The following is a 14,498-nucleotide window of genomic DNA, read 5'->3' on the forward strand; positions in this document are numbered from 1 at the left end:
CGATCCCGCTTAGGTTTCATCTCGCACTCGCGCTTTCCCCATCCCTCCTTATTTTCCTCGACCTCCTTCGCCTATTCCCCCATCCCGCCGCTCGGCCTCTCCGTTCCTCTCCACCGTCGCGAGCTCGGCCTCTCCTTTCCTCTCCGCTCACGGCGTTCCTCTCCTCTAGCCGTTCATCTCCTCCTGCCGTTCCTCTCCGCTCCCAGTGTTCGGGAAGGGTCGGAGAAAATCTCGCCAAACCCTAACCCTAGTGGAGGTGAGCATGGACGCCATCCGGAAGCAGCTCGATGTTCTCATGGGGGCCAATCGCAACGAGGACATCAGGGAGGTGAACCGCAAGTACCATGACCGCGAGTCGGAGCCAACCTCCTCGGTCAGCACGCCGCAGAGAGGAACCAAGAGGCTACCACATATGTTGGCAACCTTGACCCTCAGGTGCTCTACCGTTTTTTCCCGTCTTTTACCCTTTTTTCCCTGTTTTTGATTTCACAGCCTGATTCCTGCACATAGGTTTTATGGCTTCCTGCTTCTGGTACTAGGTTTTTGGTTGGCTACTTTGATTCGAGCACTAATAAACCTTGAGCTTTTCCTATGTGTTGTCTTGGTTATCATTGATATGTATGTACCCTGATGTCTGCTGTCAACTTTGTAGGTCGGTGAGGAGTTACTGTGGGAATTGTTTGTCCAAGCAGGCCCTGTTGGTAAGTTAAAAGCGTAAGCAGTTTTTTTTTTTGTCAGTATGTGGATTCATTGGTTTGCTCAATTTTAACTCGGAAACCTTAAACTGGATTGAGATTTTGTTTTGCAGTTAATGTCTATGTTCCAAAGGATAGAGTTACAAATCTTCATCAAGGATATGGATTTATTGAGTTTCGGAGTGAAGAAGATGCAGATTATGTCAGTTCATTAAGTTTCATTCATGTTTAATTTTCTTTTTGCAATTTTTATGTGAACCAATTTGGCATGTGTATTGGCTGTTTATTTTATTTCACTCTCTTTTGGTCCTGTTCTTTTGCAGGCTATAAAGATTTTGAACATGATTAAACTTTACGGAAAGCCGATACGTGTGAACAAGGTGCACTCTCATTAATCTGTGTTGTATTAGAAAATTTCTGTGTTCCATTTTTGTAACATTGATCTGCAAGTTAGAATTAATCGATAACTTTTCCATAACTTATGCAATTACATTCTGAAAAAGACTTGCTTCGGTAGTCCTAACAAAAATGATTTCTTCTTTGCCATAAAGATTATTAAAGCAATCGGCCACTGTGACAGTTGAAATTTAGACTACAGATTTTTGAGGATGATAGTTGAAAGAGCTTACCAGTTGCATTGACTATAATACATACACTCTAGAATTCAACCAAAGTGCTACAAGCCAAAGAACAAGATAACTATTTGAATTTTCCAATTTACCAAGCTTCCACAAATCTACTTGTGTTTATTAATGCAAGTAACAAGCTTGCTTAAATGAATGTCTAAAATGAAGGTGCTAGATTCTGAAGTTCAGTATTTTCTTCTTGGATCAATGAATTTATTCATTACCCACTAACTTATAGCATCCATCCATTTCCTTCATTTACCTATTTTTTGCCAAAATATGAGGTTTTGTCAGTTATGTCAATGATGCTTCTCTTGTCTCTACGACTAGTGTAGACAATTTTATTCTTTCTTTCCCCCAATTAGTAATCTAGTGATTTTATTTAGGTGATTATTTTCAAAGGTTGTTATGCAAACAGTAGGATGAAGACATTTCAAAGGTAAGGCTTAATGAGGAGATTTTCTATTGAAAAAAATGCACACAATGAATTTGCACAAGGCTTATGATGGATTAATTTTGAAGTCCATGTTAAAAAGGCTTACGATGGTACTAAGCTGTAAGATTTTCTTGAAACAAATTCGATGTTTTCTTTGTGAACGTCTAAAAAATTGGATATCAAAGAGGCAACTTTAAAATATTGCATGTGCCATGTTGATTTTTTTCTTATTTTTTTAATAAAAATATCAAATATGAAAGTCATGTGATGCCAAGTCAACAGATTGCGTTCACTTGTAAAATGTGTAGAAGTTCCATACTCCCAAGTTTAAGATAAGGGAAGAGACCTTTTTTTTTTGTTCATTATTCAAAAGGACTAGATTGGAGAATTTGACATAGTATTTATCTCATGTCTTTTCTACTGATTTTGTGTGTAATATTGTGTACTTCCACAATGATATGTACCTCACTGTTCACCTTTTCATGGGTCCATGTATCATCAAAATATTAATGCACTTATTGCATTTCTCACTCAGGCGCGTAGAATTCGTTTCGAATTCCACAAGGGTGCAGCAGAGCATACATTTATGTGAATTGATGGAGAACCATGGAAGCAGCCTTTGCCTGTGGATGACGATGCAGTTGTGGTTAAGATATCTCATTTAGGTCAAGTTGATATGCTTACTACTAAAAACTGCTTTTCAAGGAGTATCAGTGACCCCTCGACGCCATCAACATGGAGCCACAATGGGGACGAGGATAGCGAGGATTCCGAGGATGAGTGGGAGGGAGGGAGGAGCAAGTTTGGTGCAGTAGCAACATTCAAGATTTCTGAGGAGATTGACATCGCTCATCTGAGCTAAGTTCTATATCTTCCTGCTTCTGTAACTATTGGTTTGAATTTGCAATTTGTAATTGTTCGAACCTGTATTCATTATTATTGACATGTTATAACAATATCTACCTTGTTCGAATCTGTATTCATTATTATTGACATGTTATAATAATAACAATATTATTATTGTGTTATTTGTGTGTGGTTGTTGTTGTTGTTGCGCGCTGCGGATGCTTAATGACTTTTAACAGCTTAATGACTTTTAACAGCTTAATGATCATTTGTCTCCTCCCTTGTGCATTGCGCGCTGCGGATGCTTAATGACTTTTAACAGCTTGCAACTGTGCAGCGTGCGATGCGCGCTGCGGATAGTGTATTTGCGCGCTGCGGAAAGTCATTTTTGTTGTAGTGTAGGGCTGGCTGCTTCTTCAGGGCGGCGGCGGTCTTGCAGAGCGGCGACGAGCAGAGGACGGCGTGCGGTGGTAGCGATCGGGCGGCGACGATGATCGGGGCGTGCGGCAGAGGGTCGCGATGGCTTTCTCTAGGGTTCCCCACCGTGGCCCCTTTAAAGCCCTCCCCTGTTCCGATTTCTCCGCAGGCGAGCGACGCGGTCTCGCGGCGAAAAGGCGAAACAGGGAAGGAGTCGCGATCGCGGCTTAAATTGTTTTTTTTTCTTAACGGGCGATGGGTTAACGGATTCCATACCAATCCAATAACCATTACCTTGGGCTGATGCACTATTCCAAATTGGGCCCTTTATTTGGGTTTTAAGGTTGGGCCATTTAACATAATTGATTTAAATTAGACTTAATTTAATTAACTACAAATTTGGTTTCATTAACCCCCTTTATCCGTAATAATAAAGGTAAATTTATTTATAAATAATTCTTATAATTTCTCGAATATAACAATCACCCTCCAGAAAGCACCAACCAGTGGTCACAGCTGACACCACTTTAAAGCTGAACAACAAGGTGTTGTTCCAACTGAATGGTTTTCTTCCGACACCTTAGTTGTTGTTATGGCGAGCAATTATTATTGTCAAAACTCTGACGCCATTAGACCTACTACCCCTCATCGACAGTGAGCATTATAACTTCCAAACAACAGCTTCATTGCCTCCGTTCAGTTCGTGTTGTATCGTCTGGTTTCTTTAAGTTGTCGGATACCGAATTGAACCATGAGTTCTCTCTCAGATCGCTTTGTCTCCTTCCTTCGACTAGTATTAAAATGGAGACATAACATGTGACTTGTCCAAGTTATCTCATGGAGATCTCAGTGTGGATACGAGTAGAGGTAACTTTTCTAAATGTTGCTAGTTGATGTTGTTTCTGTTTCACCTCATCCAACAGGTATAATTTATTTATGCTGTCTATTTCTACGATTATATCTGTACACATGTGTATCCTCATGTGTATTTGATGTGCATGCTATAATAATTTAGATTATTATGCTTCCATTACATGTTTATTGAAATAAAATTTTAAAATATGCATAGACACCCAACACCAGAGATGTTGACAACATTTACAACTGAGTTCTTTCTGCACTTTGATCTTAGTTTTACATTGTAGAATGTTTTCTTTGATATTTATGGCTTGTATCTCCATTGTGATGGAGTAATCTCTTTAATTCTAAGATTAGGGAGTAATTCGATGTTAAATTGACAATTGATATTTATGATTTCTCTCTTTTATTAATGATATGTTTGATTCTTGATTCAATTTTAGCATGCTTAACTATTGATGTATTAGTGTATGTTAGCATATATTAGAGATTAGGGGATAGATTAAGAGGTGAACTCTAATCTCAGATCTATAAAACTGGACTTGGGAGTTTGATCACGAAAGTAATTCAAATTCTCTCGAAAATAACATTAGTTGTGACATAACTTAATGGGAATAGTGGTTGTGTTGGGGGTAGATACATTGGTGTATTTCTAGAGGAAACATTAGTTACCTTATGATAAATCATCTTTAAGCATAATCTAATATTGAAGTAAGAGAGGGAATCACAATTAAATTGTCAATGATTATCGTGGTGAAATCGAAATCCTAGGATTATCTTAGGAATTATTTTTTTCATCACTTTTCATAAAATTTTCTTAGTTTGCGCTTCTTTCATAATAATTCCCTCAATTCGATTCATCTAGATAACCTCCTTTTGCACATAAATTGGTAGACAATACCACGGTCCCAAAGGACAATAATTTTCCTACTTGATGACAATCATGTACTTGTAGTTAGCAAGCACAATACCTCTTCTATTACTCTTTTATTTTCACATCATTTACTAGTCATCTTTAATACATCTTATTTGAATAAGATCTTTTGTCTTCCTCTCTCTCGCTTTAACTATTTTGTAAATATTTTTTTCTCCTTCTTTTGTATTCAATTTTCAATATAAATGTTTAAAAATTTCATTACTATTTTCTTGGTCTCTTTCTTGATTACTATATACTTTTTAAAGTTTTCCTTATTCTTACAAGCATATAATTCCTTATAGGATGCGCATTTTTTCATCACTTTCTTTTATATTTTCTCATTCCACCATTAAGATTCTTTATATAGTGGTGCACGTCCCTTTGACTCACTTAGTTGGCTACTATTTTCAATTTTAATGTCATCTTATTCCATGTTATATTCGAGTCACCATGTATTTCTCCTAATACTTATACTCCTACCCTCTCCTTAAATATGTTGTGTTTTTCATCCTTTAACTTCCATCATTTAATTCTAGGATTTGTATATTTTTCTCCCATTGATACTATTTGAGGTACATATCACACTACTAGCCTATATTGGACAGTTAAGTTTTCTCCAGAGACAACCTTACAATCTTTATAATTTTTTCTATCATTCTTTCTAACCATAAGAAAGTCAATTTATGACTTATTATTCCCACTTTTGAATGTAACCAAGTGTTCTTCTCTTTTTTTAAAAAATATATTAGCTAGTATAAGATCATATGTTATTGCAAAATTCAATATAGTTTTTTTCTTCTTTATTCCTTATTCCAAACCCATAACCCCATGCATCTTATATTTCTCATTTTTCATTCCTACATATGTTATATTTGAGAGGTGTCCTAAGGTAATCATCTTAGATATTATATTATTTATTAGATAAATAAAATCATTATTTAAGTATACATTCTCTATGTATTTGATTTGATCTTTAACTCAATTAATGAGGTCCATAATACAATGCATAGCATGAGAAAATTGTGATTGGATCATAATTAGTGGGTATCTCTACATGTGTAATTATATTCCCTAGTCAATGAATTAATGAGACTGGACATCATCAATTCTATGCGACTAGCATATGTTAGACTCCTTGGTTTTACCGAGTTGATCCTTACTAGCTAGAAATATTGGGATGTTGAGAGTTAATATATGGATGTTGGTTAAGAATAACTAGTTCATTGGAAGTGACTTGCCATGAGATTTCATATGGTTCTATTCTATGAAGATCTCATTGCATCTAGAGTGCAATTTTCCTTTGACTTGAGGTATTCAAGTCATCTTGATCATGGAGACTTATACTTTGACATCTTAAGCAAACATCTCTACGGAGGTGTGGATCCAGGATGATTGGATATAAGCCAAAGTGCCTGAAGGTATTTGAGTAGCCAACAGAGGATTCCCTACTCTTTTAATAAGGAGGCAGATACCCTATGACCACTTATCAGGATTGTTACTCGTAAGTCTTTAGCCAAAAAAATAACACGTCAAGAGGATGATCTTCTTGGATAGTTGTTTTGAGTAACTTGAATCCACAGGACAAGGAACTACAACTTGGGCTAGGCGTGATGTAGTCAGTCTAGGAGGGACTAACACATAGACCATGTCCTGAACTAAGCGGGTATAAGATGCATAAAAGGAATAAAGACATGAATAACTATAGCTACTGAAGGGTTCAGAAGTAGTTCTAGAATCAATTGTGATTTTTTGATTAATTGAGGGTCATCATATACTACTAGGTGTCACTCATGATTGATCCATAATTAATGGTTAATTATGGACGATCAACATAAATCAAGAACCTATAAGATCATACGCACTGCGAGTTTCTCCAAGAGACGTAAAATAAGTTTGAGAATTGGATTCTCAAATCAAGATAGATTGAGTCTAATTAGACTAGATGAACGATAAATATGAAAGATATTTTACCAGAAATGATGCACAGACAGGCCACATCTTTTGAAGACAAAGTGGGTCCACTTTGATTTAATTATAAACCAAATTGGTTTGGTTTTAATTAAAGGTGGTTTGCTTTTGAACCAACCCGATTTGGTTGTGAACCAAACTTGAGGCTAAAAGATTAATGTTTGGTTTAACAGATTCTGTTCATTATTCTTTACCAAATTTATCTGTTAAACATCTATAAATATAATTCTTATGAAAAGTTATTTACATAGATTAAAAACCTAATTGTTAGATTTTAAATCAAACACAAAACCAATACGGTTTGATTGTGAACCAAACTTGAGTTTATCGGTTTGAAGTTTGGATTAATAGATGTGGGTTTTTAGTTAGCGAACCAAACCCATTAGAGGTCTATAATTATAACTCTTATAAAGAGATATTAACAAGGTTTAAAACTGTAGCTCTCTTCCTCCCCTAGCCACCCAACCAAAGCCTCCTCCTTCTTGTTGCCGCTGGCTACTCCTTGTTGGAGTTCTTGTTGCCGGCAGCCATTGAGGACCTTCCAAAACTCACCATCGATTCTTAATCCTCCTACGATCAGTATCCTTTCAAGGTCTAGCTATTCTAGAACCAAAGGAAGCTACAACCCATGGTGGAAGCAAGGAACACTAGGAGAAGCAACGGTTGCTTCTCCACCGAAAAGTATCGCTTCTTCCTTTCGATTTGGTTTTTGTTTTGGGGCAATTGTTGCTGCAAGAACATCCACACTACATAGGTTCACTACCCCTTCTTGAAAGTGAACCATATGTCCTTTGAATAGTGGTGTGATCCCCTCCGTTCAATTCAATTCATATCGCCGAGTTGCTTTGAGCCGTCAGATACAGAATCGGACCGTAGGTCTCTCTCGGATCATTTGTCTCCTCCCTTCGACTTGTATCAAAGATGAGACATGACACATGATTAGGGAAGTCATCTCAAGGAGATCTCGACATGGATACGAGTAGAGGTAACCTTGCTCTAGGTTGCTAGTTGATGTCGTTTTCGCTCCGTGTCATTCAAAAGGTATGAAGTTGTTTATATCTTATTTACTTTGCATGCGTGTGATTCCTTGGATGGGTTTTTATGTAGTTAGTAATAAAAATTTTTATTATGCTTCCACTATTATGATTTGTGAAATTAAAAATTTTAAATTACGCATATAGAAGCCCAACATCATACTAATTTAGATATTCTTCTATTAAAATCGTTTCGTTTGGCATGATGTGTTATTCGAAAACCTAGATTTGGCAACTTAATCTAATCATACTTGAGGTGTATATATATTAATTATATTAATAGTTTCTTTCACCACCACTATCTTGAGAGTTATAATTCTATCTTCCTTTCTAATTACTCCTACTACTTCATCTTTTAGTGAATTATCTACAACAACACCTACTTCATTTATTATTTTACTCATTCTTGTGTATCATAAATTAAAATTCAAATTCTCTATTATCTTAGCTTTCTCTCTTATCCATTTTGTCTCTTGTACACATAAAATATTAATTCTTCTCCTAATCATTGTATCTACTACCTCCATTATTTTACTAGTAAGCATTCCTAGAATCCATGATTCAAATCTTAGATAATTAATTTTCCTATAATATTTGTTCTTATCCAACTTATAGTGTGAGAACTCTTGCACATTTATACTGTATTCAAGTTCTCATGAAGATGTAGTAGTCATTGCCAAGATGTTACAGTCGGAACCTGCAATGCGTTCCTTTTGGGGAACAACATAACATTAGCATAATAGTTTGATGAATCCATTCATTGAACATATGCCTAAAAATCAAAACTGGATGACAACCTAACACATAATCCTCACCCTTTTTCATCCAGACTTGGGATCAACATTGGCGGGTTTGATGGAATAAAATTTTAATTTTAATTAATTTCATTAAAAAAATATGCTCCTCGGAAAGAAAGTGTTGCAGGATCTGACTGTAACACTCGGCAAGGACCACTATATTTCCATAAAAATTTGGGTGTAGTGTTAAATATGCAAGTATTCTCATATTATAGATTGGATAAAAACAAATATTATAGAAAACTAATTGTCTATGATTTGAAATATAAAACCTAGGACACTCACTAGTAAAGCAATGAAGGTAATAGATACGATGATTAGGAGAAGAATTAATATTTTGTGTATACAAAAGATAAAATACATAGGAGAGAAGGTAAAAAATGATAGAGAATTCAGATTTAAAATTATAATATACAAGAAGGAGTAAAACACGAATGGAGTAGGTATTGTTGTAAATAGTTCGCTAAAGGATGAACCAGTAAAAGTAGTTTAAAAGGAAGATATGATTATAACTTTTAAGATAGCAGTGACAAAAGAAACTATTAATGTAATTAGCATATATGCACCTTAAGTAGGATTAGATGAACACAAATCTAAATTTTGGAATGACCTAGATGAGGTATTACAAAATATTCTGTCAATCGAAATGATTTTAATAGGAGAAAATCTAAATGAGCATACAGGAGTAAAAAATGAGGAATATGATTGTGTGTGAGTAGACCCGACCATGGGCCGGGTCCAGCCCGGACCTGGCCCGGGTCAACAGGCCACCCGGAACCGGCCCGGCAGGATGCCGGGCCGGTTCTGGTTCAAGAGGATTTGAAATCGGCAGCCTGCCGGTTAATCGGTGGGTTGAACCGCCAGTTCAAAATTTTAATTTTTTTTTTCACTTTCCCGTTGGAACCGGCGGTTCCAATCTCCGAACCGCCGGTTCCAACGGCTCCGAACCGCCGGTTAACCGGCAGTTCGGAGCCGTTGGGGTTTTTTTTTGATTTTTTGATTTGTTTTTTCAACGGCTAAGATCATTTGACCATTTTTTTATTCCCCTATACCCTAAGAGGATACGTAGGCAACTTAATAAATGCAAGCCTTTTTTTTAATAAATTTTAAATTTTAAAATTTTTAATATAATAATCTCGAACCATCGCGAATCGTGAACCGAACCGTGAACCGGCGATTCTGAACTATGAACTGTAACCGTCTTGAGTGGTTAAGGTAGGGTCGACCTGCCATGAACCGTCGAACCGGCTGTTCCGAACCGTCGAACCGGCGGTTCTGAACCGTCGATTCTGAACCGTGGTCGGGTGGGTTATGGATTTGGAACAAGAAACAAAGAAAGGAAAACTATATTAAATTTTGTGAGAGTATGACCTTATACTAGCTAATACGTTTTTCAAGAAAAGAAAAGAACATTTAGTCACGTTCAAAAGTGGGAATAATAAGTCGTAATTCTAAGAACTTATAATTAAGAAGAATGATATAAAGATTTGTAAAGAATGTAAGGTTATTCCTAGAGAAAACTTAACTAAACTTGATATTCGTCTTCCCAATCAGAATGAACAAAGAGTATTTTATAATTAAAATATCATTAAACTTATTTTTGAAAATAACAGAATATGTCCAATATATCAGATTTTCTTCTCATAGGATAGAGCCAAGTTTATTTACTAAAATGATCAATAAAGGTAACATAATATAGGAAACCTCGGTTAGACAAGATAGATGCAGGGCTCCAAACATTCGAATAATTCAAGCAAAAGATTAGAAACATGATCAGATGAAGAGAAAGGTAATTTATGACTTTTAGATCCTACATGAATGAGACGGAGATGAGGTAAATGAAGTAGGTAAATCATACCCATTGATGATCGACTAAATAATGCGAAAAGAAGGATGACCAAGTCGGGCATACCAAACTAGTTTATTTGTACATTCACCAATAAAAGCTTTAATTGAAGAATTTTGAAGATAATAGAAGTCATATTTGATTCTATTAGAAAATAAGATAATATTTGTTCTTCTATCTTTTATAAAATAATGATTAAGATGAAATTAAAAAATGACATCATTATCAGGATAAAATTTGACCTATGAAAAATAAATTTTTAGTAATAGATGGAACGTGAAAGATATTGCACATGTAGAAAGTACAATTAGATAAATGAATATATGTGTTTCTAAAGTTAGTAATTTGCAAACTTGAGTCATCGCCTAATTGCACTGTTTCTGAGCCATAGTGTAATGTTACTTCTGTAAGGATATTGTAATCTGATGTGACATGAAAAGTTACTTCAATGTCAATATATCATTCAGTAGACGAAAACTTTGATGGTTTATCAAAAGTAGGTACGGACAAGAATACTTTAGAATAAATATATAAAATAGTCGATTGTTTTAAAGTTGTAGGACCACCAATAAAATTTATGTAAAATCATCTAAGACATTGAGTAACAAAATGCCCAACTCTAAGATAAATTTGACATTCACTTCGAGTATTCAACATTGAACATAGAAGCAAAAAAGAAAAAATAAAGGAAAAGAGTGAATAAAAAAAGGAAAAAAATGACGATAAAGGAAGAGATGAAATAATATGTGCACTTGCGGTGGTGATAAAAACAAATCACTATGGAACGACGATAAAAAAAAATTAGAAAAATAGTAATTCCAATACCATAATAGAGAAAGGTAACCGAACTAGAGAAAAAAAAATACAAAGATATAAAACTTCTTCATTAATGATTTATCTATAAGGTATATAATTTATAAAGGTATTAAAGTGCTCGACAAATTAATAAAAAAAATATCAATTAATATATTATTAAAAAAATTAATTTAATAATAAATTTTTATTAATTAGTTTTTTTATAGGTTACTTGGCTAGCAAGGATACTCGAGATAGTGGGTTTATACTTTAGGAGAAACTGAGGCAGGCAACGAAGCTGGATGGTGGTATTAGACAAAAGCGTTACGGTGTGTTTGGAGGTGGCATGGGAGAATGGTTGTTGCATGTAGGCATTGAAGAGGCATACAATATGCGACCAAATGGAAAAGGACCAACGGACGCTGCAGAGGGGGTGGTGGAGATGACGAGAGACTAGCATTCAGCGCAATCCCAACAAAAGGGAGGAAATTCAAAGGGTGTAGAGCAGCTGGAGGAGCTCTGATATTGAAGTGTGGAAGGATGGTATATTAGAGAAACTGTCTGAGGTTTCAACGTGAGTTTGTAAGGGATCCTACGCCTCATCAGTTCCATTGCATTCTAGTGTAATTTTGCTAATAAGCTTGGACCAACGACATACCAAAAGAAAAACAAAAATGCTACACACTTTTGCCTATAACCATCTGATATTATTTACTAATGCATAAAAGAATGCATTACCTTATACTGATCTGATCTTCAGATTTCATTCAAACAATGGAGATATATTACAGCTAATTGTTCAGATACATGAAAACAGAAATTAGTCCCTGGCAAAGTGGAATTCCCAAAGCAAACTTTCACACGAATTACATGACTTTTAAATGCCATAAACACTCGACAGGAGGCTGAACGCAAACAAGGAATAGGCCAACATATCCAAATTGTGGCACAAAGGTCTGATAACAATAGCATCGGAAATGCTTCCAGATGGACCAGAGGCAGGAGAAATACCAGGAAGAGAAAATATTCCAGGCACCGAGGACCTTGGGTTTGTGGCAGTACCACCTGATTCAGCCACCGGTGATGGTGATGGTGATGGTGATGGAGAGAGAAATGACTGATGCTCTAGAGTGGCTGGTGGGGAAATAACTGGAGGAAGTTGATGCATCCCTAAAACAAGGTATTGGAGCGCACAATTATGCTATGTCAGCACTTCAAAACACATGAAATAGTCAGAAATAGGAATAGGAAGTGAAATATTACCAGGGCATTGGGGTTGGATAGATGTAGTTAACCTGAATAAATAATCCAAAATCACACAATCCATTTAAGCAAAAATAAAAGGATAAAAAAATGAGAAAGGAAGCTGCTTACGTAGTGATGATAGATCCATTAACAAAACCACTATAATCACAAGAGGCAACACTACAACCTGCACTAGTTTGCTGGGAAGTAAAATTCCCTATTATAAGATTGCTGTTACTGCATTGCATGCTAGAACATGATGCTGCTACAGATGCTGGTGCGCAGTACAAACTGCAAAGAACAGCGTGCTTAGCTTCAGGGTAAAACAAAATGAACTAAAGTGTGTAGAAGGAAAGGCAGATTAATAGTTTACTTGAGATTTCCTGGTCCACAACTGCATTGCACACAGTGATTTGCCGTTATGAAATAAGTCCCATTAGCCACAGTCAAACCATAATCTGTTGCACTCTTGGAGAACATTGATGAGCATGCTACACCAAGAAATCCAACATGCTTTGATGTATGATTAATGCGGTGATTAAAAAAATCTTATGTCAAGGGCGAAAACAAAGTATATATTTAAAATCCACCAACTAAAATATTAACAAATCATGGCAATAGATTTGTAACAACAAAAATATCTTAACTGTTTTGAGTAGTAAATGTTAGTATCACTGTGCCATCCTACATGAAAATATATAGGTTTGACTTCTCTTATTGGCCCTTGGAGTAATTGAAACTCATCATGTCAGATAGCCAACAAACTTCACATTCTTTAATCTGTTCTTTGGACTGGAAACATACCTTAACTCTGCTCTTAATAGGAGCATTCTTATGCTAGTCAACACCTTCAGAACATAATAAGGACCAACTAGCAGAACCATCCTCCATGGAGGAAATCCAAGAGACAGCTTTTATCTTTAGGGAACGTGAAGCTACCAGCCCAAGATGGCCTCATGGATGAATTCTATAGAGCAAGCCACGAACTTATAAAGAAGTCATGATGGAGATTTGATGGTCTCTGTAGAGGTTAATCATAATTTGTAATCATAAAGAATAAAAAAAGAATATAATTAATACATTATCATTCCTTTAACACGAGCTATAGTGGTATGTCATCAATATCATCTGAAAGTTCTAGAGAATAGGCTTATATCTAAAAACACAAACTAACATATAAATGATTCTATGTGTACATTTGAAAGAGGGGAAGGGATGGAGCCCTACAAAAACCGTGTATGCCAAGCTAAAGCGGTCCCATGTTCTTTCCAAGTTGAGAACATAGTCCTTGAAAGATTTCAACCTATGGGAGAGGTAGGCAAAGTCGACACCAAATGCGAAGGGTCATTCAAGGGTCGTTCAGAAGCTCAACCCAGGAGCTTACTACTTGCAAGATGCATAAGAGAATGAGTTGAAGAGAATGTGGAACACTTTTCACCTGCATCCATACTATAGCCAAGCTTTTTTGTACATTATTCTAAGCCAAGCACCCTCTGAGCTTCATACAACCAGTGGTCATGCTCCAACTTGAGGGGAAGTTATTCTACTTTTCGACGCCTCTGCCTTTTTGTTTGCATTTAATCTAATATATTACTCCTTTTTCAATTAAAATACACCTTCAATTTTGTTACTATTCCATTCCAGATAATCCTCGTAGACCTCATCTTAGGATCACAATTTCTACCTCATTTCACCGATTTTAGTGGCCTGAAAGTCACAGGATCAAGCTCTCTCCCTTAGTCTCAATGGTTTGCTTAAAACCCTAAGGTGGACTTGCAATAACCTCTTCCCCATCTTAATGGTTCATCTAAACGTTGTGGATTAAGGTCCCCCTTAACCTCAAGGTTCGCCTAAATGTTCTATTGGGTCAATCTACTACAACTCTCCCTGAGCTCAGTTGTTCATCTGAAGGTTGCAAATTGAGCTCCCTCTTATCCTCAAGGCTCAACTAAAGCTTCTAGTGGGTCGATTTACTACAACCTCTCCCTTACCTAAGCGGTTCGTCTAAAGGTTGTAGAA

General features: G+C 36.1%; 1 long non-coding RNA gene and 1 pseudogene across 1 annotated transcript; one reads left to right on the top strand and one right to left on the bottom strand.

Moving 5' to 3' along the window:
• Positions 1 to 352: 352 nt before the first annotated feature.
• On the top strand, positions 353 to 1,051 carry LOC141814501 (uncharacterized). Its single transcript, XR_012600488.1, has 4 exons — positions 353 to 435; positions 653 to 701; positions 809 to 897; positions 1,019 to 1,051. It is a non-coding gene; the product is annotated as an uncharacterized LOC141814501 (long non-coding RNA).
• Positions 1,052 to 12,010: 10,959 nt separating this feature from the next.
• Positions 12,011 to 14,498, bottom strand: part of LOC141835652 (lysM domain-containing GPI-anchored protein 1-like) — a 40,106-nt pseudogene continuing 37,618 nt past the window's right edge.

This window comes from Curcuma longa, chromosome 1 (assembly GCF_044706935.1).
Source record: "Curcuma longa cultivar G26 ecotype Majalengka, Jawa Barat chromosome 1, ITB_CL_G26_1.1, whole genome shotgun sequence".
Classification (NCBI taxonomy): Eukaryota; Viridiplantae; Streptophyta; class Magnoliopsida; order Zingiberales; family Zingiberaceae; genus Curcuma; species Curcuma longa.